The sequence below is a fragment of the Stegastes partitus genome, unplaced genomic scaffold, assembly GCF_000690725.1.
Source record: "Stegastes partitus isolate 25-593 unplaced genomic scaffold, Stegastes_partitus-1.0.2 Scaffold163, whole genome shotgun sequence".
NCBI classification, from domain to species: Eukaryota; Metazoa; Chordata; class Actinopteri; family Pomacentridae; genus Stegastes; species Stegastes partitus.
In genome coordinates, this window is record NW_007577894.1 from 286,336 (window position 1) to 311,240 (window position 24,905).

The 24,905-nt window shown below is 41.0% G+C and overlaps 1 protein-coding gene across 1 annotated transcript in view; it reads left to right on the forward strand.

Annotated features, from left to right (window-relative positions):
- Window positions 1–340: 340 nt before the first annotated feature.
- LOC103355668 (protocadherin-15) overlaps window positions 341–24,905 on the forward strand; it is a 212,537-nt gene continuing 187,972 nt past the window's right edge. The window contains exon 1 of the mRNA XM_008279539.1: window positions 341–481. The gene's annotated coding sequence lies outside the window, so the exon portion shown is untranslated. The remainder of the gene's footprint in view (window positions 482–24,905) is intronic.

Here is a 24,905-nt window from a genome sequence, read left to right on the forward strand (position 1 = left end):
TACGGGTTAATCTGCCCAGAGAGTCGCTTTATGGCTTCGGCCGTCTTCCACATCCACGCTACATGATGTGTGAGTCTCTTCGGCGGGTGGTTGGACTTGCCACCTGTCAGGAATGTTGAACATCGCTGAGGACCGTCCGGACCTCTCCTACTTTTGCGCTGGAAAACGTTAACCTGCTTTTTTTGTGCCGGGGTCTTTGGCGTTGCTGAAATAAACATGGGCAACTTTGCCTGATATCTGCACCAGAGAAAGTGAGCCACACGCGTAAGTGGTGAGATTATAAACGGAGTCTCTAAGCGCCCGGGAGGCTCCGACCCCTCTCGCTTTGAAGATTAGAGGGTTGACGACGTCTGAAGGACACTAAGAACGGGATTAGGCATTGTGCAGTCTAACCTACTTCTCATTACTCCTGCATCTTGTCCTCTGAAAATTTGCGCAATGACCTTTGGTGCACTTGGAATACAGCGGGTGCGCCCGTGAGGTAAGAAAAAAATCATTCTAGTCACTGCTGACTTTTTTTTTTTTTTTTATTAAGGCTGCTTGTGGAGTAATTGTGTGAAGTTGTGCCAGGCAGCGAAATTTACTCTGAGCACACAGCAATTTATGTTTGGAGATTTATTGATATCCTCTGTGAGAGCCTGTTACGCGCAGGTGCCATCGTGTTCCTAATTTCACCGAAAACGAGCTACTGGATGGTTATCTCTCACGCTGCACGTTGTGCAGCTTCATCCAGGGACCAAGCACGATATTTTACAAGCCGAACAGGTTATCCAAACGCTCCGTACGCATGAGAGCTGGTGTAATTTGCGGGATGTGCCAACGTTCAGAGACGATTAATAGTTACGGGATTCGTGTTTTTAGACCGTGGCACTGCGTAAATGTTTGGTGGCGCTGACAGCTGTTGGAAAATACCTCGACCTACTCTGATTAGAGCATCAGAAATGTTCACAGTTTTTTATTTCTGTGGCCTCAATTCACATGATTAGGTGAAGAATTTACAAAATGATGTAGGGAAACACATCCAGGTGGAGGTTTTATCTTCTGAGTGCCACTATCAAAGAACACATGTGGTTTGGATTGTGCCATGATTTTATTTTATTTTATTTTATTTTTTTAGCTCACCTCATGCTGGAAGCCAAAGGGGGCATCTTTGATTTTGGCATCATCATGAACAACAACAACACAAAATGAATCATTAAAGAGCATGGCATTAATTTGTAAAGAAACACATCATTTCATGACACAGCAGACTGCATCAGACTGAATGAATCTACATCCCTGCACGTGCATTCACTCCTGACTCCAAGTGAGTGCACAGGAAGCCTACAGCATACCCTAGTGCATGCCTTGAACTGCAGTCTGTCCATCTATATAGCTGTGTAAGCCATTGTACTTTGTTTATTTTAGAACCGAACAGCATAAAGGCAGACCTGGCTCTGTATTTAGAGGGATGCTGCTCAGGTCAGTGTGGTTGTACTGAAGGTTTTTAGAGCTCCCACAGCACACACTTATTTCCCAAGTCTCACACATGCCTTAATTTGACTTTATTTGTGCCAAAAGGTAGCTGGAGATCGGTAGGAATTCATCTACCTGGATTCAGCCAGCGATGTGAAATCAAGTGATACAGTATCGTAGAGTATGTGCATATTGATGCTTACAGTGAGCACCAAGGCAAGCCGCTTTCTCCCATCCTCCCCTGTTATCTTATGTTGTCTGTACTACAGTTTCCAACAGCTACAGGTTTGGATAGTGCCCTGGCAGTGTGCAGGGAATATTTAAAAAGCATTGCTGCAGGATGTCTTCATCAGTCTAGGGTTGGGCCTGTTTTTTCCAGAGGCGCACATTTGGGAAATGAGAGATGAAGAGTAGCGTGGCTCGGGCCAGCCAGACTCCATTGATATTCTGCCTGTGTCCTGCTCCATAGGCAGCCCATTGTCATGGCACGCTCAGTGGGATAGCATCTGATGATTGAGGTGTATGGAAGAGGTTTGAAAGCCTGCTTGAAAAGAAACTAAAGGTTTATTTATTGAAGGTTAAAGATATGTCCTCACAGTAGAGGGAGATGGTGTGTATGTGTTTGCATATTGTATGAGAGTTACATGGTGGTAAAGTCAGAAAAAAATCTGGTATGATATTTTATTGATTGTTTAGTTTGTATTTGATTGCATGCACCTAATTGCTGGCATCTTGAACTGAATTCTCTCCATATTAGATTCACATGTACTTTAGTTAAACGGGTAATTTGATGCATATTTACCAAAATAACATCTGAATTTTCTAACTTGGCCCTTTCATTTTCTTTAATTGCAACCTTGGTGGCACAAAACTAAAAAAAAAAAAAAAACAGAGAAGCTTCCAAGCAACACAGGTGCATCTCAAGTTTCAAAGGGTGCACCCACTCTAACATCAGGTGCAACAGTGCCATACTGTGTGGCCACACAGCCTGTAGACGATTCATGGCTAGCCAAGCAGAAAGATTTATCTGTCGTGGGTGCGTGAAATTGCAACGCTCTGCAGTATTCTGTCCAGGGCCGGTGAGAGAGACAGATCCTCCATTGCTTTGGGAAATAAAGAAGTAACAGAGAGGAGCCCTGCTAAAAAAAAAAAAAAAGAAAAGAAACAAGAGGGGAGCAAACACTAATGGCTGCCTGTGCTCTGTATCAGGTAGAAATGATCAAGGCTGCAGAGACAGGGAAATGAAATAAGCAGAAAAGAGCAACCACGGGGGAGTAACGAAGAAATTAATCAGAGGAGATGGAGAAAATAAAAGGTAACTTTGCCACGGAAGTTGATGCACCGAAGTGCAAAAGTTTACAAGTGGCTACAGAAGGAGGATGTTGCTCTTATCCTGGCACAAAACATCCTCAATATTGTTTTAACACGTTTTTTTTTTGCTATTTCACCTTTCAAATTTGCTGTGCGTGCTGTATATAATTTATGTACAACTTAATAGACTGAAAATACATAAACTACATGGTGTGCTCTTATTGACTGATATATGCACTAGAAAGTTATTCTGCTTCCTTTCCTGACCTTTAAAAATGTCCATCAGTAGGTTTAAGCATGTGATTTTCATGTTTGGCTCAAATTATAGGGCTCTGCTGGACACATCTGTAAAAATATCACCAGGTCGGTTGATGGTAGTCACTTCCAGCCAATTTCATTAAAAAAAAAGACAATAAAACCGTCAAAAGAGTGAGTAAAGAACCAGATTTGCTGTAGATTTTTCTTTTACTTTCGGAAGAACTCGTTGCATGCTGTGAGCTGCAAATTGAGAATACAACATTTCATCAGCTCAGTCTTGAGGTGTTGTAAATTTATAGCCGAAAGCTTGTAGCTGCATAGGTCGTAGTAGGGCTTGACTAACCGCTGTGGCTGGCAGCTGTAGTACAAGTCTGCGTCCAGGTCTCCACTGAAGCATGAAGGGAGAAGATGATTGCATATAAGTTATCTCCATGAGGCAACACCAATAGTCTCGAAATTAATGGAAGGCGAACTTGATATGAATATGAAAAACTACGGACGCACCGCTCATCCTTTCCATCTCGCGTTCCTTCCCTCTGCTTATCTCTCCTTTTTCTCGTCACTGTTAAATAACGGAAACTAGCTCCGTCCTTTTCATGCTGCTCCTTTCCTGTCTGGATAAGAACTGTTTGCACTTGATAGCAGGTTTATGGAATAATTTCATTATTAATGTGTTGAATCTGTTTTTTTAGTTAACAGACAGACTCATTGTAGTAGGGAGTATAGCCAGATAATCTACAGTAGAATCTAACAGAATGCTGAAGGGCAATTTGTTCCTCAGCTTTTGTGCTTTCACCCTCCGCTTAAATCTTTGAATATAGAGCGCTGCCAAGTAGTGTCTTGTGGAGAAATGTGGGAAATCTTTAAGTGTAATTTTTTTGATTTGATCCGCTGTTCTCTGAGAAAAATATTAGTGAAGTTAATAATTACCTCCGTGTCTCCCAAAAAGTCTAACGGTCAGCAGAGGATCCGGAGCGATTATCCTCACTGTGTGCGAGCATGAAAAGCTACACGATTAAACCAGCGCAACCTCAACATCAGTTGTGTCTGAGTGTAATCAAGACGCCGCATAATAGTGTTTCCCCCTTATTGAATCGTCCATTTTAATAACAGTGTGAAACGACAATGCCAACGTGCCGATTCGCACTAGATTGGGCAGTTATCACGCTGTTGATATTTGGGCCCTTTGCTTGTAGAATCAATAATTAGATAGAGGCTGAAAGATGTTTTCTGTTTACTCGCCTTTCAGTTAAAGTCCATCTAATGAGCAACCAGTGCAGCTGCAAAACTCGTATTAACCTATAAATTATCATTAAGCACCATCTCCCTTGAGCGGCTGGCCTTGGAACAAATTTATCATTTTTTAAGCTTTTCTCAAGGAACGTCCACTCGAGCTTTAAGGAGGAAACGGTTTGACAGAGTCGGATTTGCGGATTATTTTCATGATTTGCGAGGATGTTTGCGAGCGTCCATATGTTTGCTGACAGAAATTCTCTTAGCATAAATCAATATTTGCCCCACCGCCAAATAAATATTTCTGTACAAAAAGCAAATAGAGGGGAAGGATTTGAATTACCGTCTTATGATAGTGGCTTGACTGAACAACGGTGGCACCATTTGTAGGTGCGGACAGATAATACGGCGGCCGTGTTTTAATTTCACACTTCAGTAAGAGTATTTATCTGTGGCCGGTGTGGCAGGATATAGTATATGTTCTGTAACTTTACCATGCAAGACTGTGCACCTCGTGATTTAAAGGGTTTAACTCGACGACCTTTTAAAAAACTGATACAGGAAGAGTCTCTGGACGTTGCTTCTTATCAACTTCTTTTGAAAAAATAATTCTGTCTTGCAAAGATGATTCAGAAAAACACATCTCGGCATGGAGGAAAATCTTTGATCTGTTTTTAAAGATGCGTATATTGACTTTTGCCCATTCGGGGAAAGGCAGCGGACTGCTGCAGCTATTGATTGTTTTCATTGTGGATTATTCTGTCTGTAATTTGCTCAATGAATCAATTAGTTGTTTGCTCAATGAGATGTCAGAAAAATGATGAAAAACCTTAATCAGTGCTGCCTGAAGCCCAAGGTGTCATCCTCAAATGTCTCATTTTGTCCGCAACCTAAAGATATTCACTTGATTGTCATAGAGGAGTAATGGAACCATCCATCCATTATCTATGCACCGCTTAATCCTCACTAGGGTCATGGGGGGGCCCTGGACAGGTCACCAGTCTATCACAGGGCTACACTTAGAGCCAGACAACCAAGCACACTCACATTCACACCTTTGAACAATTTCGAATCACCAGTTAGAGAGAAGGTGTCCTCACCGGGACGTGAACTGGCGACCTTCCTGCTGTGAGGCCACGGTGCTAACCACCAAATATTTAACTTTAAGAAGCACGAGTCTGAAAATATAAACCTATTTTATAGTTGTCGAATAATGTAGCAGTTGACAACAAATTGTTTAATAAATGCTGCAGCTCTTTCCTAAACACCACATTGGTATAACTGTACAATCACAGCAGAGAGACATTTGTATTTCTACCCACTCAGCAAATGTAAATTAAATTTTTCTCTCTCCTCTCATCTCTGTTTGATCTCCTCCAACTCCTGAGTAAGATGTTGGCTTTTCAGCTGCTCACTGCTCCACTATGCTAACCAGCCAGTCGCTCATTTGGTCTGTTTGGTACCTGGCTTTAGTTCAGTGAATCAAAACAGTGCTTGCTGTCACTATAACCAGCCTTCTTTTTTTGTAACACTGCTATGCACCTTCATCTGGCTTTCACTAGTTTGTATGACTTTGACTCTTCTATTCTAAACTGGCCATTCAGTTTTGAACTCCAGATACTTGTAAACTCAAGGACAACGCTCGATGAATGCTCATGGTGACAAGCCCGGCGCTAATGTGGCAGTTACACACTCCAAAAGCTTTGCTAGGAGAAACACCAGTTCAGTTTTAGTGCTAACATAATGATGCTCAAGCTGTAATAGATCAACTCTTTATTTCAGAATTTACACCAAACAAGTAGGCTCTGCTGCTGATAACATCACAAAAAAAAAAAAAAAAAAACAAAAACGTTAAAAAAAAAAAATAGAACTACCAAGACCCAAGGCAGCCTGCTAAGACCTGTGAAACATTTTAGTCTCAAAGGGATGAATCTGCGAGCACATAAGATCCACCTCCCCCCCAACCCCCCACCACACCGATGAAGCATCTCCAAATTCTCAGGCTCTCTTGCCGTCTCTCTTGAACACACACTCAAGCGCACACATCTCTCCTTGAATGTCTATTTCAGGCCTAAAAATAGTAAGATGCGCACAATGCTGTGGAGCTCTGAGGCAATCACAGGTTGTAGGAGCATAATGTGTGATTGTGGAGTGACATTTCAATGAGTGTGCTTTAAACTCATGTAGCTGTGGGTTTGTTGGGGGTTTTTTGTGTGTGTTTTTTCTCTTACCAAGGTGCACTTTCCTAAAAATAATCACACACTTGTGGCCTTCAATCTTCAGGTAGTGTTAGGTGTAGCTGAGGAGTCATTTGTGGCCTCGTGGTGGATTAACAAACTTCTAGATGCTTGATTTAAATTAATTTTTGATTCTGGTTTAACTAACTAATTGACAGACAGTCAACCTTATTCATGTTCCAAAATCATTTAAAAAGAAAGTCGTGGGTTATAATTATATTGGCCACAATAATTTAGTATATGAGAATTCTTCAAAAACTGTAATACTAATGAAACTAACCTCATCAAAACAAATAAAATATTTGTTTTGTTTATCACTCCATCAAGGTGACGAACACCATTTGTCTACCTGTTTGTTTGTTAGCAAGATTATTCAAAAACAACCTAATTGAACTTCTTGAAGCTTGTTGAAGATGCAGATCATGGCCAAAAAAAAAAAAAACCCAACCTATTAAATTTTGTTGGATCCAGATCCCATTCTTCAAAATTGCAAAAAAAAAAAAGGCATTGAAATCAGTGGAGGGCTGCGGTCTCCAAGTGCTCTTGGTCTGTGCACTAATCAGCCGCAACATTAGCAGCGCTGACAGATGAAGTGAATAATATTGATTATCTCATTACAGTGGCACATGTCAAGAGTTTGGATGTAGTAGGTGGCGAGTGAACAGTCAGTTCTCCAAGCTGATGTGTTAAAAGCGGGGGAAAAATGGGCGACTGTAAGGATCCGAGCGACTTTGCCAGAGGCCGAATTGTGACAGAGCGTCCGCAAAAGGTCTTGTGGGGTGGTTTTGGTATGCGGTGGTTAGTTCCTGCACAAAGTGGTCCAAAGAAGCACAACAGTAGAACTGGCTACAGGGGCATGACCTCCCAAGGCTGATGGCTGGACAGGTGTCCAAACACACAGTGTGTCACAGCTTGGTATGTATCAGAGCGGTTTTGGCAGCGTGAGGGTGACCTGCCTGACATTAGGCAGCTGGTTTTAATGTTGTGGCTGACCAGTGTATGCTTGGTATATAGCGTTTTAAATAATGATAATAATAATTGATCAGATTCATATAGCGCTTTTCTAGGCACTCAAAGACACATAACACTTTACTGTGACAACCATGATGCGCTCTTCCTCTGAGGAGGAGGACGACTGACCTGAACAGACTTTATTCACCGGATGGAGCTGGCTTTACGCCTTCTCACATCACTGTTTATATGTAATTAAATGTATTTTATACCAAGGGCGTTACAGAAAATGAGTGTATTTACAGAAAAACATGTCTTCTGTCTGCATTAAACTACAAATTCAGCAACTGACAGGCTCAGACGTCACCTTTAGGATGAACTGTTCCTCTGCAGTCTGAACAGGACGTCACAGAAACACACTGATTAATCAGAATGATATTAATTATGACAGGGAAGCTTATTAAAATGTGATTAGTGCTTTTTTACCACTTATTTTAACCTCAATTCTCAAGCAAACGAGCAGATCTGTCTCATATTTTTTGTACTTTTGCTAGTTATCTAGTATTACAGTGTCAATTATTCATTCACACACATTTGTTCCGGTGGTGGTAGTTACAGCTGCCCTGGGGCAGACTGACAGAGGCCCCTACGGCCCCTCCGACCATCACCTCAAACAGTCCATTCACATGCATTCACACCAGGCAAGGTGGGTGAAGTGTCTTGGACACAATGACCATGACACAGGTTATAGGGCGGAATCGAACCGCCGACCTTCTGATCATTGACCAACTCACTCTACCACCGGAGCCACAGCCGCCCCGTAAAATGAAGTCATATGTAAACTCTATTCAGAGCACTTTTTCTACAATTATATCTGAAAAGGACATAGGCTTCTTGTTGTGAAGCAAATAAAAACAAAGCGGCATTCTGGCATTTCAAAGTGTCTGAAATGAAGTCAGTGCTTTGTTTACATTCAGCAGCATCGCGCAAAGATAAATGAGTCTTTCCAGTCATGTTTCCACTCCACCACTGTTTGGCGTCTGAGGAGATCCTCCTTTAACTAAGCCTCTATTTGTATTTGTTACTGAGATATAAACAGCAGTTATATCTGATGCTGGTCCTGTCTTTTAATTTGTCTGTTGATAACTTTGCCCCAGACAGGATGATTAACAAAAACCTGATGTGCATACAAAACATCCAGTTAAGGTCAAAGCGGAGCATAAAGAACATTTATTCCGCTGAAGTTCTTCACTAGCTTGTGACAACACGCACAATCCCCGCTCATTGCTTTGCCGGCAGCGTTAGCAGTGACACATTTTTTTGCTAACAACTGCACAACAGCGTCGCTGAGTCAATTTGCGAAGGAAGTAAATTACTTAAAGAGAATGATGGAGTGAAGTAACGGCCTGCAGATTGCGTGAAGTGCACGTGTTGTTGTTGCATGTCTGTAATTACAAGGCAGGTCGGTGAGAGATTGGCGCCTTGGAACATCTGCTTTATATAGCAAAGTCATCACTGAAATGTGCAATGAGCAGCACCATTAAGCTTTCATACCAAGGAGAGGATCTGAAATTGCATTCCGAGAGCAGAAGGGAGCCAATCAAAGTTGTGAGGACCAGAACGATAAGATCAGATTTTTTTTCTTTTAATCTTTTCTTTCTGCTAGTATGTGAGCAATTGTGTCTTGAAGTCTCATTTACTGGGAATTGCAGGATTCAAAACTACTCATGAAAGGATTTTTTTGTTTCTGTATATTTAAATGCGAGAAGTTTAGACCTAACAGTGGTTGATTATGGGGTTTATGTAATCAGAGGCTGGTGAGATGATTAGTGCGTTGTGTACTGTGTCTACTTTAGTTGTCATTTTAGAGTTATGCAAATGGTTATGCGCATTTAATGGTGAAATACATGTAAATGTCAGGGGAGACCCGCAACGGATTTCATGCTTTAACCCCGAGATCCCATGACAGGTGAATTTTGCATAGTCAGTAAATATGCTGCGTGCTGACACTAAACTGAATTTTATGATAACATTAGCCAGGTGCACCAGCCTCATGTCACCTCGCTGAAGTTAGAATGTGATTAGGGACAAACAAAAATAGGATCCATCTTGGCTAGACCTACTTAACTTGTACTATTTTTAATAATAAGTTTGGTGTGTGTTGTCTAAAGTTAACACATTAGCCTCTTTTGGACATTCATGTTCACGTGAGTTCTTTCCAATGACACAAACATGGACTTTTTGACTCTGTTACGCACAACAGTTTCAACATGTGTCCATGTGCTCCAGCTGAACGTCTACAGAGAAATGCATCTGATGTGTTCAGCCTTTGTATCTGTTGAAACTTGTCCCAGAGTGCCTCAGACGTCAAACGAGAAGCAAGCAATCGGTTACATCATTAATGTAGCTCATTAGTGTCCACATGAAAAGAGCTTATGAAACATCAAACACAGTTCAATGCAAACATTCGGTGAAAAATCGTTGGATCGTGGTAGCGGAGTCTATGAAAAAATTTTCCTCCTGAACCCCTGCTAACAAATGTCAATAAAAACATATGATGATAAATAAATACTCCGGGTTGTTGTCCTGGTTTATGTTGGAGAGAAGTAAAAAAAGTAGAGAGGTTTTAATGCACAGGCCAAAAGGAAGAAAATATGCAACATAGTCTGAGTAAGTTCTGGCATTGTTGGTGAATATTTGACTTCAAATGTCATCATATAGCTGTGATTTATTCAGTAGTTTGCTCCAGGATAGTATCGTCCCGCACTGATACATTAGGTCTCAACCTCAACGGTAACTGTATATAACAAAACCAAACATAGCAACCATGATGTCACCTTTTGGTTTGCTGCCATCTTTTGGAAAATAGACATAACCAGAGAGGGATGGTTTGGACTGAGGACACAAGGACATGATGCACAGCCTTTTGGTCAATCACAGAGTAACCCCACCCTAAAACGAACAGTGTGTTGTCATCTGTTTTTCTTTAAATGGGAAATGAATTTGCAAACTAAACAACATGATATATTCAAAAAGTCTTTAAACTACCCATTCAGACCATACATGAATCAGTGAGACATTTACTGAGGGAACAAATCAACAAAGACTTCTGTTTAATCAGATTTGTATTTGCAAGCAAAGGAGTTGCCCCCTGCTGGTTAGCCGAGAGAAGGTTAACCATTAGGTTTAAGTCACTTCTGCTGCTTTTCAGACCCGGTGCAATAAGCTACAATATACTCCCCTGCCCAGACTGTACTTGGAGTTAAAGTCAGCTAGCGTGTTCTGGAGTATTACATTGGCCAGGGTGATTTCATAACCCTCTATACCATTTATAACGCTTTGCACTCAGACACACAAAAATATCCAACACCAGTGTAGTAGATTTCTGACTTTATTTTAATACGCCGATGACGCAACTCAATCCACTGCAGTGAATCACGAGTTGAACAAACTGCATGATTGGTTTCGTACAGGTAAGATGTCCTTGAATCTTTCAAAAAAAAGTAAAAACAGGATTTGCCACAACAACCTCTACTTACTTTTCACAATGCTTTAGTTTTTGCCTTGCTTTTATTATGTACTTTGGTGTTGGTTTTCCACATCCAAAAGCTATTTCCCCTTCAAAAGAAAGCAATTTGTATTGTCACAAGACAAACTATTGTGCTCACAAAGCGTTGCATTTTCAAAAAGTTAAGTCTTCACAAATTTCTACAACTTTTTAAATGATGTACTTAAAACTGTAACTATGAGAACTGGCAAAGTGTGCCCAACTTTTTAAATAATGGCTTAAGCTCTTCATAGTCTAATACACAGTGATAAAGATAACCCTCTTTCTCAACAAAGACGAAATTGTCAAACACACAAAGACAGCGCTGTTGTGGGGTAATGATGTCATGCGGAGTCCTGATTGCAAGAGAAGCAATGCCTTGATGTTTTATGCATGTCTTCACCCGCCATACTATTTTACACACTTGCACAACTTTTTGGAAATATTGAACTTTAGAGAAAATGTGCAGTGTTTGAGCATCGCGTGGACTGCTAATTGGAAGAAGACAATGTGAAAGTTTGACGGGGTTTAGTCTGGCCTGCTACATTCATCGTTTATACAGAACCTATGATTGGGACACACTTTGGGTAGTCATTGTGTTTTAAAGAGGTTTCGATGAGATGGGAAAATAGTTAAAACCATTCCTGAGTCAGTTCTGAACTGTTCAACATGTTAGAATCAGTCGATATCTTGATAGCCGACAAACAAACTAATATTTTTGTTGTGGTTTCAGTGATTGGTGTCTTATGATGGACACCGTTTATCTTATCATGCTGAATGATAAAACAAACCAAAAAAAAGCTCTTGAATGTGTGTTACAGTACAAAACTAGCCAATGATCAGGCTTGTAAAACCCTGTCAAGTCATGCAGTCGTAGTTTATCTGCTGTAAATTAATGTTTTACAGTCACAACCTGACATGACACCGGCTGATGCTCAAGTTTGATTTTATTGCAGTAGGTGGTGAATGTAAAACCTCCAAAAACGAATCCGCAGGAGTTATTAAAGAGGGGAAACAATTCAGCTGCTACTTTGATTGTCCGCAGGTGGGATAAGCACTAAAGCTGTGGTACTTTCTTTGCCTTTTGCAACATTGGGACATCTGCACCTGCAGGTCTGCAAGTTATAGTCCTGTACTGAAGGTGGTGCAGTCTGACAGGTGTAGAGATAATCTGACAATAAGTGCATTTTAATCCATCTCTCTTGATGTGCACTGTTGAAACTAGATAAATAAATACTGTAAAAATAACCAGATTACATAAAGCTTGAAGTATCCCTCCAGAGTTTTGCAGTGAGGTGAAAAAGTTGACCCGGAATGTTGAATTAAGCTGCTCCAACTATTTGCATAACACCAGTGGCTAGACATACACTTTAAGTCTGATTTTCTGTTTAAAAAATTCTGAAATTCTGTTAAAATCTAAAAAATAATAATAATAAAAAAAGAAGAAGTAAAGAATCTTTGTTTTCAGACCATCTGGGGATTAGAGTATCCGTAACAATTACCTTGAAAATTGAGACATGCATGTAGCAGCTACAGCACATGTACTTATGCAGAACTTAATGGATGAGGCCACTGGTGGTCAGACCTTTCTCTGCATTAAAAAATAAAACTTAGTTTTCGCTGCTTTGGCAGGGAAAGTAAATATAGCTTCAAGCTGTTTGAACAAACGACTTGTCTTGTCATTCTTTCCTTGAGACGGTAGTCTCCAAAGATCATCTAGCTAGAGGGGTTTAGTCTATTTCTCTGCATGAAAACAATGTCCAGCTGTGAGCTGCATGCAGAGAAGGACTTCTTAGCACTTCTTTCTATTTTTTTCCTAAAGTAAGTTTAACTTCATTAAACATTTCAGAAACATCACAGGATTTTTATGCCTTTAATTGCAGGTAAACAAAACCAAACATAATATGACATCATTGCGATTATATTGTGAAAATTGTCGCTTCTCTTCTGCAATTTTTCAAACTAACATCTTTGTTCACACCTTTGTCCACCTGAGTAACACGTGGAAATGTGATAGCTTAAACAGCTTTATGCCAATAACCAGTTTCTGTTCCTGCTGTGCAGTCTGACAAGAGCTAAGGATTGTGAATGTAAATGACAGAATTTTAATGCATAAAGTGGATGCAGCATGAGCCTGAAGCCTGTTTGTTGGTTCCAGCTGAAGTACATAAATTTACTTTCAGGTAACAAATAAAGTCAGCTCATTTTAGATAAGTCCATTCGGGGTCTATTCACCGTCGCCTCGTGGCTTCCTTGGAATATTTTGCTGTGTGAAATATATATTGGTTCCTGCAGCATTTTCCTGTCAATATTTTTTCTATACGATGCTCTGACTTTAATGAACATATCCTTTTCAAATCCTTTGTTTTGTGTCTTTTTCTTCTCAGCAAAGCCTTCTCACTGTAGCAAAGCTTGAATATGAATCAAAAGTGTTCTTGTGACCGATTCGGCCTGAAAACAAAATAAACCCATTCATCACAGGAAGGGGATGTCATTTTTTTGACGTCTGCTGATAATCAGGTCAAATGAAGTAGAGCTTGACTTGATCGAAACCAATGTGGAGCCTCGTTTTTTTTAACACATCCTCCATTAGTTGCCCCACGATGAGCCTACAGCACAGGCATACCGCTGTCGTTCTGAGACACAGCTCAGTCTTGACTTGGCTCTGATGGCATGCAAACGTAGGCAGCGATAAACTCACAAGGTCGGGCCAGCTGGAGTCACAGTTGCACTGCTCCGGTGGGACAACCTCGAGGCGTGATGGGAAATGCCTGGCTCTTGCCTGATCTAACAGCTGATTGGTTTAGATGACGTTAACAGAAGAAATCTTGTGAAGTCACTGGTGGCTTTAATCGCTCATGGATGACGAATACATTAAATATAGCTGTTGTAAATGCAGACAATGTATATTTATACACAATAAGAGTACTATCGATTGAATTCTTGAATACAGTGACATAGAAACCGTCATATTCCTAAAATAACATACGTCTACCTCAAATAATAATAGAAACAATTATCTAGTATTTCTTTGTTTTCCTGTATATTTTGTCTCTATATTCCCGTTTTGAATTTATTTATGTAGTTTTATAAGGATCGGTCCAGCAATCAGGTTGCCACTCATTGACTACATTCGTATTTTATGTTTGTCATGCTCCAGTTTTACTTTGTTGGCGTTTCTAGAAATAAATGACCCAGGTTTTCTTATTTTAAAAAAATAAGAGAGATACCTACAGTCCACCTTCCATTAAAGAAACGTTACAATTACCAATAGTCACTCAAATAAGTAGAAAATGAAAAAAGTAATAATAAATAAAAATTTGCAAAAATATTATTCAGTGAAATAAGATGTTGCTTTTGAATTGTGGGGGAAAAGAATAATAATAATAAATTTAAAAAATAACTGTCCCAGACAAATTCGAGCACTTTGCTGATGAGCATTGGGCCAGAACACCTGTCAACAGGTGCAGAAGTCTGACTGAGTTACAGAAAACACTTGATTGCAGTGATTGGCTCAAAGGGTTGTTCAACAAAATATTAGTTTACGGGTCCCATCATGCAAATATTTTTAAAAATATTTCTGTTGAACCACGATTCAAAAGCAACGTCATGATTTTCATTAAATTTTTATGTATTATTACTTTTGTCAATTTCAACCTATTTCAGTGACAGCTGTTTCTTTTCCTTCTTTAATGGGAGGGTATGGATACATTTGAGGACAACTGTACGCATTGTATGATTTGGGAAGTTTTGAGTTGAAATAGGTGAAAGCGAGCGTGACGTTGAGCCTTTTCAACGCCTCACTATAGATTCACGCTACACACTCTGTCTGCGGACCCACTTATGGAGGGTTGATTGAGAGTCTCGAGCGGTCCAGCCAGTCAATTAGAGGCACCTTCACCTAATTAACCTCTCTCTCTGTAACAGTAGACGCTCGCCGAAGAGCTTGTACACTGAAATACCACAGTACATGTCACCGGCACTGAATAATGAGAGTCCACTGCAGGCCTTTCAGCTCCAAAAGGCTAGCATACAATACGTACAGACAGCTGCTGAAAAGGAACATGTAATTAAAGACTTATTCCCAGGATAGAAAGACTTGTGTTGGCAAGAATGTCTCGGCACTGTGTAAGGCTTCAATTAACAAATTGACAAATAATGCATCTGGGGGGGAAAGCGGAACATTTTTTCTGCTGTCTGAGTGTTACCTTGCAATGATGTGAGACTCGTGGTCGGTGTGTTGCAGTTTTCTGACAGCTGGTGGTCAACTGTAGTTATTTTTTGAGGGTTGTTTTTTTTCTTCTTTTTGCTCTATTTTTTGCTACGCTAGCACACATTTATTGCTGGCTCAACTCTATAGCGACATGGACCTCCGCTCACATCTTAAGCACGCCACACAGCATCGGTATTGCATGTATCCTATCTAACCACCAATCATTTTGCACCTTTTTTTAAGCTCTAAATTGCAATCTTTCACTTTGAAAGAACAAAAAGAGAAGAATCTGAGGCCATTTCAAGTTGACATTAAGATCGGTTTGGTACGCTGTGAGGTTTCTTCTTGGTACCATCTGTTTCAACTTTTAAGCGCCACAGTACAGCGTGGGCTGTAGTTAAAGTTGGAAAGAAAAAAAAAAAAAAGAATAAAAAATACTGTACCTCATTATATTTTTTTCTTTCCTAGCGATAACCGCTGTGGTCCCCAGTCCACGCTGCTTTTTCCCCTATTTTTGACATTTTACATCAAATATTTCATTAATCCAGTCTAGCAAGGAGCTGAGAACACTGTTTGAACATGACAGGCTCAAGGGAATGAGGAGGGATGTGCCTTTAATGAAGAGGATAAGGTTTTAGCTTGGGAAAATGAACACCAGCAAAGAGTGGGAATTACTTCTCTGTCGCTTTGAAGTTAATGTGAGAGCCTCAATTAAATTGAAAAAAAAAAAAAAAGTCCTATTTTTTCTGCACTTTGCTCTGCTTAGCAGAAATCCTTAACCTTTTGCGTAAAGAGCCTTTTCATGTGCCTTGGACGTCAGCGCTTCTGTATCTTGTTTCACACTCCACAAGATGAGGAATTCTGTGTCATATTTTTTTTTATTTTTTATGGCTGCATGTGGATTTGACACTTTTGGTTGACAGCAGCGTGTAAATGCACACGGTCAAGGCCCATTACCTCACCAGTGAGTGGTAGTAAGTCTTTTTTTTTTTTAATAGACAAAATGACTTTTTGGTTCAGTGAAATAAGTGATTTTTTTTTTTTCTCCATATGTGAGGATAAACACTTTTCTTGCCACGGGGATTGAAAATGCAGCTTGCCAGAACAGTCTGTTTGTGTCATTTCACAAAAGGCAAAAACACAATAAAGAAAAAAAAACAATAACATGATCTTATTTGCATGAAACAGGTACCTCACGGTAATCAAATCTGCAGTGTTGCTTCGTTGAAAGCTTACAATGATATGTGCACTTTTTTGGGGAACACATTATATTTCAGAAAGCTGACGTTGTGGATTATATCATGAACAGTATAAACACACATAAAACGAACAATATGGGAGCACGCTGTAGTGATTCAGCAGCAGAACTGGGCCGAGTCATTGACATCTCTCAGGACTTTGGCACTGACTTGAATGCGCATTACAGTAAAAATGGATTTAGGTAAACATCAGCTATATTTCTATGAGAAAAATCCTTCGACTGCATCTTGTGTATTTCAGATGTGATCAGTAAGTGGACGGAGGGACTGAGAGCTCATGCTGAAACAGATTCACTCTAAATTATTAGTGTTATCTTGCATGTTGACTCAAGACGACGCTAGACTAGAAAATGTTCGACTACAAGAAGCGAGATGAGAGAGAGGGAGAAAAAAAGAAAAAACTAAGAGAATAAGAGTGATCATTATTATAACATTTTGCAATAAAATATACAATAAGCTGTTTCTCAGAGCTGCTTCCTGTAGGTCAGAATGAGTTTATGCATGTTTACAATAAGGTATAAAAAAAAATTAAATCATTCTTTAATTCCAGCAGCTCAAAAAACTAAATATATATAAATGTGTCATTTTGACATGGTTTTTGATTCTTGCAGAGGTGGCTCGGTGGTTAGCATCGTTGGTCGAAGGTCGCCGGTTCACGTCCCGGTGTGGGCACCGGGATCTTTCTGTGTGGAGTTTGCATGTTCTCCCCGTGCAGCGTGGGTTCTCTCCGGGTTTTCCGGCTTCCTCCTACACAGTCCAAAAACATGTTGAGGTTAATTGGTGATTCTAAATTATCCGTAGGTGTGAATGTGAATGTGCTTGGTTGTCTGTCTCTAAGTGTAGCCCTGTGATAGACTGGTGACCTGTCCAGGTGAACCTGCCTTCATCCTAAGTCAGCTGGGATAGACTCCAGCTCCCCATGACCCTAGTGAGGATTAACTGGTGTATAGATCATGGATGGATGGATGATTCTTGCAGCATCAGTGAGTCTTTTCTAAGTTGCAATGGACGAAAGTGAATAAGAAAATACACAGAATCATCGTGGATGAAGCAGTCAGTTCATGCTGTATTAATACAATTATTAAAACTAAATGTTATTTTCTATTGGAAATTCATGCCTTTCATGAATGATCAGACATGTGGGGACACTTTAGACGTTTATTACTGAGCCACTATATATAATTTACTCTATTGCACGTGTATACAACATAACAACAAATAGCCTGTTCTTTGGTTTCTCTGTCCCTCTGAGGAAAACATCCATTAGAGAGGACATCAAATCAAACCTGTTGCTTGTTCTTGTGCTCTGCTCTCGTCTAATCCTTCACCCCGTGTACCTCCCTCCTGAACTCTCCAGAGAACGCTGATAAAACCAGATGCCGGAGGGCTATTTATACGCCAAAAACTGCCATTTGCATCCGAAAGCCAGTTGGCAAGCGCAATCACCGTTCTCATAACACCCACAACAGGGGCCTCTTACAAATATTTCCTCAAGTTTGACAGTGCATTTATTCAGCTGGCAGGCCAGGGGGAGCGAATGGCTGAGTAACCTTGCATCCCGTCTTGAAGGTTATCACTTTCCGAGCAGCGTTGGAACGTCTTGCAGGTGAGGTGACAATTTCATGACCAATTACGCTCCCTCTCACTCATCACTGCTTGACAACGTTGCTCCCCGTGAAGTCGGAACATTTCACTCCAGTTAGAGCTGAACTTTACTGCCCTCATCCTTCTTACTTTACATTCAGCCTAACAGACTCACACCTACAGTTATTAAATAGATTTTTAACAATTTTATCTCTGAACCTGATGGTAAATGCTCCTTAAAGTAATTTTTTGGAAGTAAGGCCTCTAGTTTGTGATGACTGCCGCCGGTGCTGTTGTGTATATTTAGAACAAAACTGCTGGACAGGGTCCATGCTGATGGATGTGGTGGGGGGAAAAAAAAAGAAAAAGTGAATCTGGAGCTAGTGCAGTCTCCGTGCTCACAGGCTGTCAACCTGCCAGCACTCAGCCGAAACCTCAAGTGATTGCATACAGACTTCAACACAGTCATACAAGGACCACACAGGCTGGAGGAAACTGCACATACTGCAGAAGGCATGCACAGTTTGAAGCCAGTTTGATTTATGTGATCATAAATCTACGTCTTTATTAATTAACCTACAATTTGGTTGTTTAACCCTCTGAACCCCAAGTAGTTTCTGGGAGTTTTCCTGCTCCTGTCACATTCGCACTCCGTGTGGGGTCATTATTCTCTGTAATATAAAGTCCTGCACCTTTATGGAAACAGCACAACCATGAAGTAGAAGGAACTCTTCTGCTCAGTGTAACAGTTACAATCTCATAAATCACAAGAAAAGAAATGAAAATAAATCCCATACTTGTGTCCTCTCTGCTCTGTAGCATAGACTGTATAAAAGATGGACGTAGCAACCGGCCCTGAAAAATGAAGCCAACCCGGAAGTGTCAAAACCCTGCAATATCACTACGTCCACTAGCTGCTGGCTCCAAGAAGCCCTGGCTTCCATAGAAATTAATTGGAAAAGAAGTGATCACAGATCACGAAATACCGCATTCCTCCAGCTCAAGATTTTTTTCTTTTTACTTTTCATAGTCAAATTCAGAGATCAGGTGGCCAATCTGAAAAGAAATCAATACTGAATTTTTAAAAAATCATCAACATTTTGCGGGGCAAGGGGCGTGGCTGGCTTGATTGACAGTCGGCAGCAACAAAACAGATGAAGCGAGCAGAAGGCGGTAAATCTGGGCGGGCAGAGAGAGCCTGCCTCTCAATCCGTCTGACCAATCGCTGCTCCTATGGCTCCGCCCCCCGCCGACGATTTTTGCGTCACTGGCTCCAAAAATCCAAGATGTCAACCAGGAAGTAGCAAAACCCTGGCTTCATTTTCTCAGTGCAGAAACCAACGGGTGACGTCACAGTAGCTACGTCCATCTTCAACCACAAAGTCTTTCTCACGTGACAAGGAGTGCATACGTTTGTTTATGACAGAATCTGGTTCATGCAGAGAGTTTGAGACACGTAGAATAAAGTGACTCATGAAACATCACTATTTTAGGCTTCGAGTTGATTCAGTACCACGCAGATAAGTAGTTCAAAGACAAAGTTAAATCCAGTAATTATTTCTGTTTTTACAGTTTCTAGCTCTGATAAAATTGTGTAATTTTGGGGATTTTTTTTATTTTTTTAAAAAGATAACACGGATTTCAAACTCTGTGGCAGGTTTAGGGGTTTTTAGAGGATTTAGAATCGCAAATATTTTTTTCCACTAAGCTTCAGGGGGAAAAAAAAATCTTTTGACGAGGAGAGTAATAAACCTCCCTCTTTGTCTTCAAACAATTTTACCAGATCAAGGGATCACAAATGAGGTAAAATACTTTTATGTTGGCACTCCTTTGAAGATTGGCCTCTCCCCCCAAAAGCATATACGGTGTACAGTCCTTACAGAAACAGCTACCTGATGCTAAGCTAGGGCACATTATCAGTGAGGTTACCTGGGGTCACTGGGTGTTGATTAGCCTTTGCCCTCTGGAGCAGGTACCATCTTGACAAAGATGAAGCAGAAACGGCTCTGCCTCTTCTTTCTCCTGTGATTCCAAGCGTAATTAGAGACAACAGTGAATTGCAGTGTGCAGCTTCTTAGATATTTGTGCATGTCTGTGCTTCATTGGTGTTGCATTGCATTCTAGTGTTTACTTTTATTTGGCATCTTGCAGTGTTGTGGCTGTTTTCCTGCTGTCACACAGCGTTATTTAATCCCATTTGATATGCCCGTTGTTGATGTGCGTTACCATGTTTGAGTAAAATCATGTGGCACATTAGGCCGGTCCAACCCTGTAATTATGAACGCACTGTCGACTAGTCAGTAATAGACCCACCACTAGTCCCTGCTGCTAGCTCCGCGCCCATTTTCTATGCACATATCCAGCTTTTTTTGAGCTATTTTCCTGTTAAAGAGGAGCTGGAGTTTGCAGTGTCTTGATAACAAGACAATGCAGAAGTCCACCAGTCAGATTTATAACTGTGGTGTGAAAAGGTGCAGTGAGAAATTTTGGACTATGTGCTGCTGCAGCTAAACAAAAAAGGTGCATCCAATGGAAAGCAAAGAAAAAAGTGAGACTTGAATCCTGCATAGGCATTAGTTCCAACCACAGAAGCACAAGGTCAGCCTTATTTTCTCTGGCCTCCCTCAGGAGCACTGTGATGACTCCTGTGTGCTCCAGCAGCCTGGCAACCTTGGAGTGCAACCTTTCTAGACAGAGGTGTTGACGTAATTGTTCCTCAGAAAATCTTCCCTTCAACACTCAGCTAAGTGATTATCCGAAATAGGCTGATGTTCTTTGAGTTCTTCTCTTTTGGATAGACTCCATTTCTGCACCGCCGTCGCTTTGTCTCTTTTCCAGAAGACCCTGAGGATTCTCCACAGCCGCAGAACAAACTGGAGCCAGCAGTTGTAGAAGTTACAGGTCGTGTCACTGGAAGCCGGGAGCTGAGCCAACTCTGGCTTTCTTAACTACTTGTTGACCCTCCTTAAAAAGTCTTTCTCAAAAGGTCAATAGCCAATGTTAGTGAGGCAGGGGTGATGAGGGCATCGGTTTCCTAGTTCAACTTTTCTGTTCAGGTCGCTGAAGGAGGTGGGAGGATGTCGGTTTGTCTGTTCCTTTGTGCTGGACAGCTTTCCGCTTCCCAGCAGTTGTTTTGTGAACTGAAAATGGTTTGCGGATAAATGTTGAGCTTTTCTTGTGATTTTCTCCTTCTTCACCTCTGATGTTTCGCTGGTCTTCTTGGGTTTCTGAGCTTTATCCTCAGCTTCACTCGCAATTGTACCGGTGGTGCATTTGGCAAGCCGCGATGAAAGGCCACCGTTGAAAACAGCGTTTATCAAAGCAACATATGACTGTGACATTTAAGAGTGCCGTCTTGCTCTTGTAAGGGGGAAAATATAAAGAGTTCCTCACTGCTTTAGGCCTCCTTAATGAATTTCTGAATATGGAAAAAAAAGGCTCTTTTTTTTCATTATTTTTTTGCACTCAGCAGGATTGTGCAGTAGCCATCCACACCTAGTGATCTCAGTAAATTAGCTGTGAAATGTAGGCTTGTGCTGATGTCAGGTTTTAATTGAAGCCCTCTTTCTCATTTTTTACATTAGAAACTGGAGCATGACAGGCCCCTGAAATTAAAAAGTAAATCATAGATCACGCTAGTCAGTCTTTCAGCGAAAAAGACAACACATTCATTTGCTGTGCCTGCTCGTGTCAGCCAGTTTTCAGGGTTGCTGCAGACCTGGAGTCCTTCTCCGAAACTACTGAGAGTCCACTCCACAACAAATATGCAATATAAATTATTGGTATTGGACACATAGGCCATTTTCTGTAAATGTGTGCCCCTAAATGTGTTCCCATTTTGTTTCTTACCTTATTGTTCAATATGATAGGTTATACAGCTAAGTTGGACACGTCACCCTGCCTTATAGATGTTTTCCTCTGTGACCTTAAGTTCATACAGTAGAGCACACTGCAAGAGAAATTGCTGTGGTCCATTTATGTTTATAGTTTTCCCGGTGATCGATTTCCATTTGCAGAACCCAGAGAAAAATGTGGGCCACCTTCGATAAAGGCCTCCAATGCCTCAACAATCAATGGCCAGAACTCCTTTCTTTACTGGTTTCCTAGAAAAAGCTCTAACCCTGAACTCTTGAATGCAAAATTGCACACAATGCAGCGCTCAAAGACATCAAGCATATGTGTGATTGTACAGTTTGCCAGATAGTCCAAGGTCTTGGTAGGAACACAAAATGTGGGTCAGACAAAAATTGGGGACACAGCATACTAAATTCTTGCAGCAATTTTTGCCTTTGTGATTGTGTATGAAGCCTTTTTTTTTTTTTTGGGCACAGCCGTGGTTCCACATTTCCTGCAAAGTAAGGTCAATGCTAATTACTAATATAGTCCCTGTCCAGTAAGTGATAATCTTGGTCCTCTGGTTATTCAAAGTTCCTTATTATGCATTTCAAATGGGCCCACATGCAATTCAAATGACCATTCATCTGTTCATGAAAGGGGTATTCAGTACACTCCAATAATTAAATTATACCCGACGTAAGGCAAAGCTTATCGTCATAATTGTGGCTGTCATATTAATATCTTCAACAGGTGATCTAATTTGAATTGAAGGACATAATGAGTAGACCTTTTCAAACATCCCCCTGCTGATGCATCATTAGTCTATTTTTATGATTTCATGAAAAACACCAAACAGAATAACTCTTAGATTGTAAATAAACTAGTTTAATGAATCGCTTCCTCGCCAGAGAGTAAATCTTGTTGTCAGCAGCTGCTTTAATATTGCACACAAAAAGCATTTTCTTCTCCTTCACTTCACGAAATCCCTGAAGATCTAAAGGGAGCAGGACACATGTGTTGATAAATCTGCGCTCTGTGATTTGAGAAGCGCCGCGCCACAGCGCAGAGCCATTACACACGGCCGTCCTCCGAGCTTATCTTTGTGCAAATGACACCGTGCCGCTACAAAGTAACGCCGTGAAATATCGCGCACATCAGATTTGACAACTCTCTACAATGTGCCGTGACGGTTTATGATGAGGGATGCATTTGAATTAAAAACCGAAAGTAGCGCCGGATGGATGCTTCATCAATATTTTCTTTCTTATCATTGTGCTAGTAAAAGACCATTTTCCTCTGGCTGCACATTCGTCTTGTTTGTGCTCACGTTGTGCACCATTCTGCACCATGCAGACAACAATATGATTTACTGGGGAAGATCCTTTCCATTTGTTGAGCTGTTGGCATGCTTTCCTGTGGTTGGCACAGCTGTTTCAGAATGATGAGAACAGTTCTGTGAATGGCTAAGAGTGAATTTATTAACCGCTGCTTCTTTCCGTTTTGGTTTATGTTAAACCTCAGCCAGCACCTTTTGCACGTTACACCGCTACAACCTACATGAACCGAAATAGCAGGTTCACTTGAAAACACCCACAGTCTGTGCTTCGTTACTGTCTATAAATTAAGACATTTCTATGAGTAAAAGATTTCCCTTGCTGGATTTGCTATATGAATAATCCAGGGTTCACTTCGACTAGTAGAACAAACCACAAGCTTCTAAAAAGAAAAAAAGGATGCCCCAGGCTACAAAGGCACAAAAAATAAGGCTACCTGCCAACTTTCTTAAATAAAAATATCAGAGTAAATAAGGGTGGGGAGGGAGACAGAGACCTGAGTTTCCCCAGCCTCTTTAACAGTCAAGACGCACCTGAGGGGGGGAAAAGCCAGCGAAAGGTAAAATAAACATCACAGAGGGCCAAATGGAGGCACCACGGAGCACTCATTAATCTTTCAAATCACTGTGGGTTCAAAACGAACCCTTGTTTCTCTGCATTTCTACACACGTGCCACAAAGGTCATCTGTGTGCTGGATGCAGGAAATCAAAAAAAGCCAGAAGTTCAAGTTCTCTGCTAAGCTTCTCTGTAGATAAACAATGAATACCAATGCAGCCGTTTCCTTGACCCTTTATAGACACTCACTGAATGGCTTGATGTAATCTTGAAGGCAGCAAGTTGCTTTGAGACCTTCAAGCTTAAAATGTGTTGTCTGGACTCTGGAAAACAGCCATCATTGATCATCGCTGCGCTGAGAAAGATAAGATAAAACTCAATAGATTGCATTAGTCTTTTCACTTCGTCCATGGGGTTTAATGGCATCTGCTGTAATTTCCAGGACTAAATGGAAAGATCTGTCTCTTTCTATCTCTCTGTCTTGTATCTCATTTACTGAGTCCAGCCACACTTTTTTCTTTTTTTTTTCCTAAAGTGGCAGTTTGAGTATGGCTGTTTTCTCACTAGAGAGTGTCTCAATGACTTTTACTGTCCATTAAAGCACATCAGCAATGACACGTGCTAATAATAACGAATATGTCAGTTTAATAGCTACCACCAAAGGTCCAGGGCTGTCAAACTGTTAGTGTCACATACTGAATGAAATTATAGAAGAGAGTTGCTTTTAGCACCCAGGGCCGGCAGTGCTGATGAATGGTCTCATGAAGCCAGGTGTCATGTTACTTACAGGGTGACTGCATTTGTGTACAGGTTCATTCATTAATTCTCTGTATCGCTATTCGGTGTCACAGTCGTAGAGACGCCAAGGCCTTTCTGTCTCAAGCAACTTCCTCCAGCTCTTTCTGTGATCCCCCAGCTGTTTCCAGGACAGCTGGGAGATATAATCCCTCCAGCGAGTCTAGGTCGGCCTCTGGGTGTCGGTCCAGATGGTCGTGCATGGTAGACCTCGAAAGGGAGGCATCCTTATCAGGTCAGTGAACCACCTCAGCTGGTTCCTTTGGAGGTAGAGGAGCAGCAGGTGTTTTCTGAGTTCCTTCCAAAATTCCAAACCTCTCACCTGATCTCAGAGC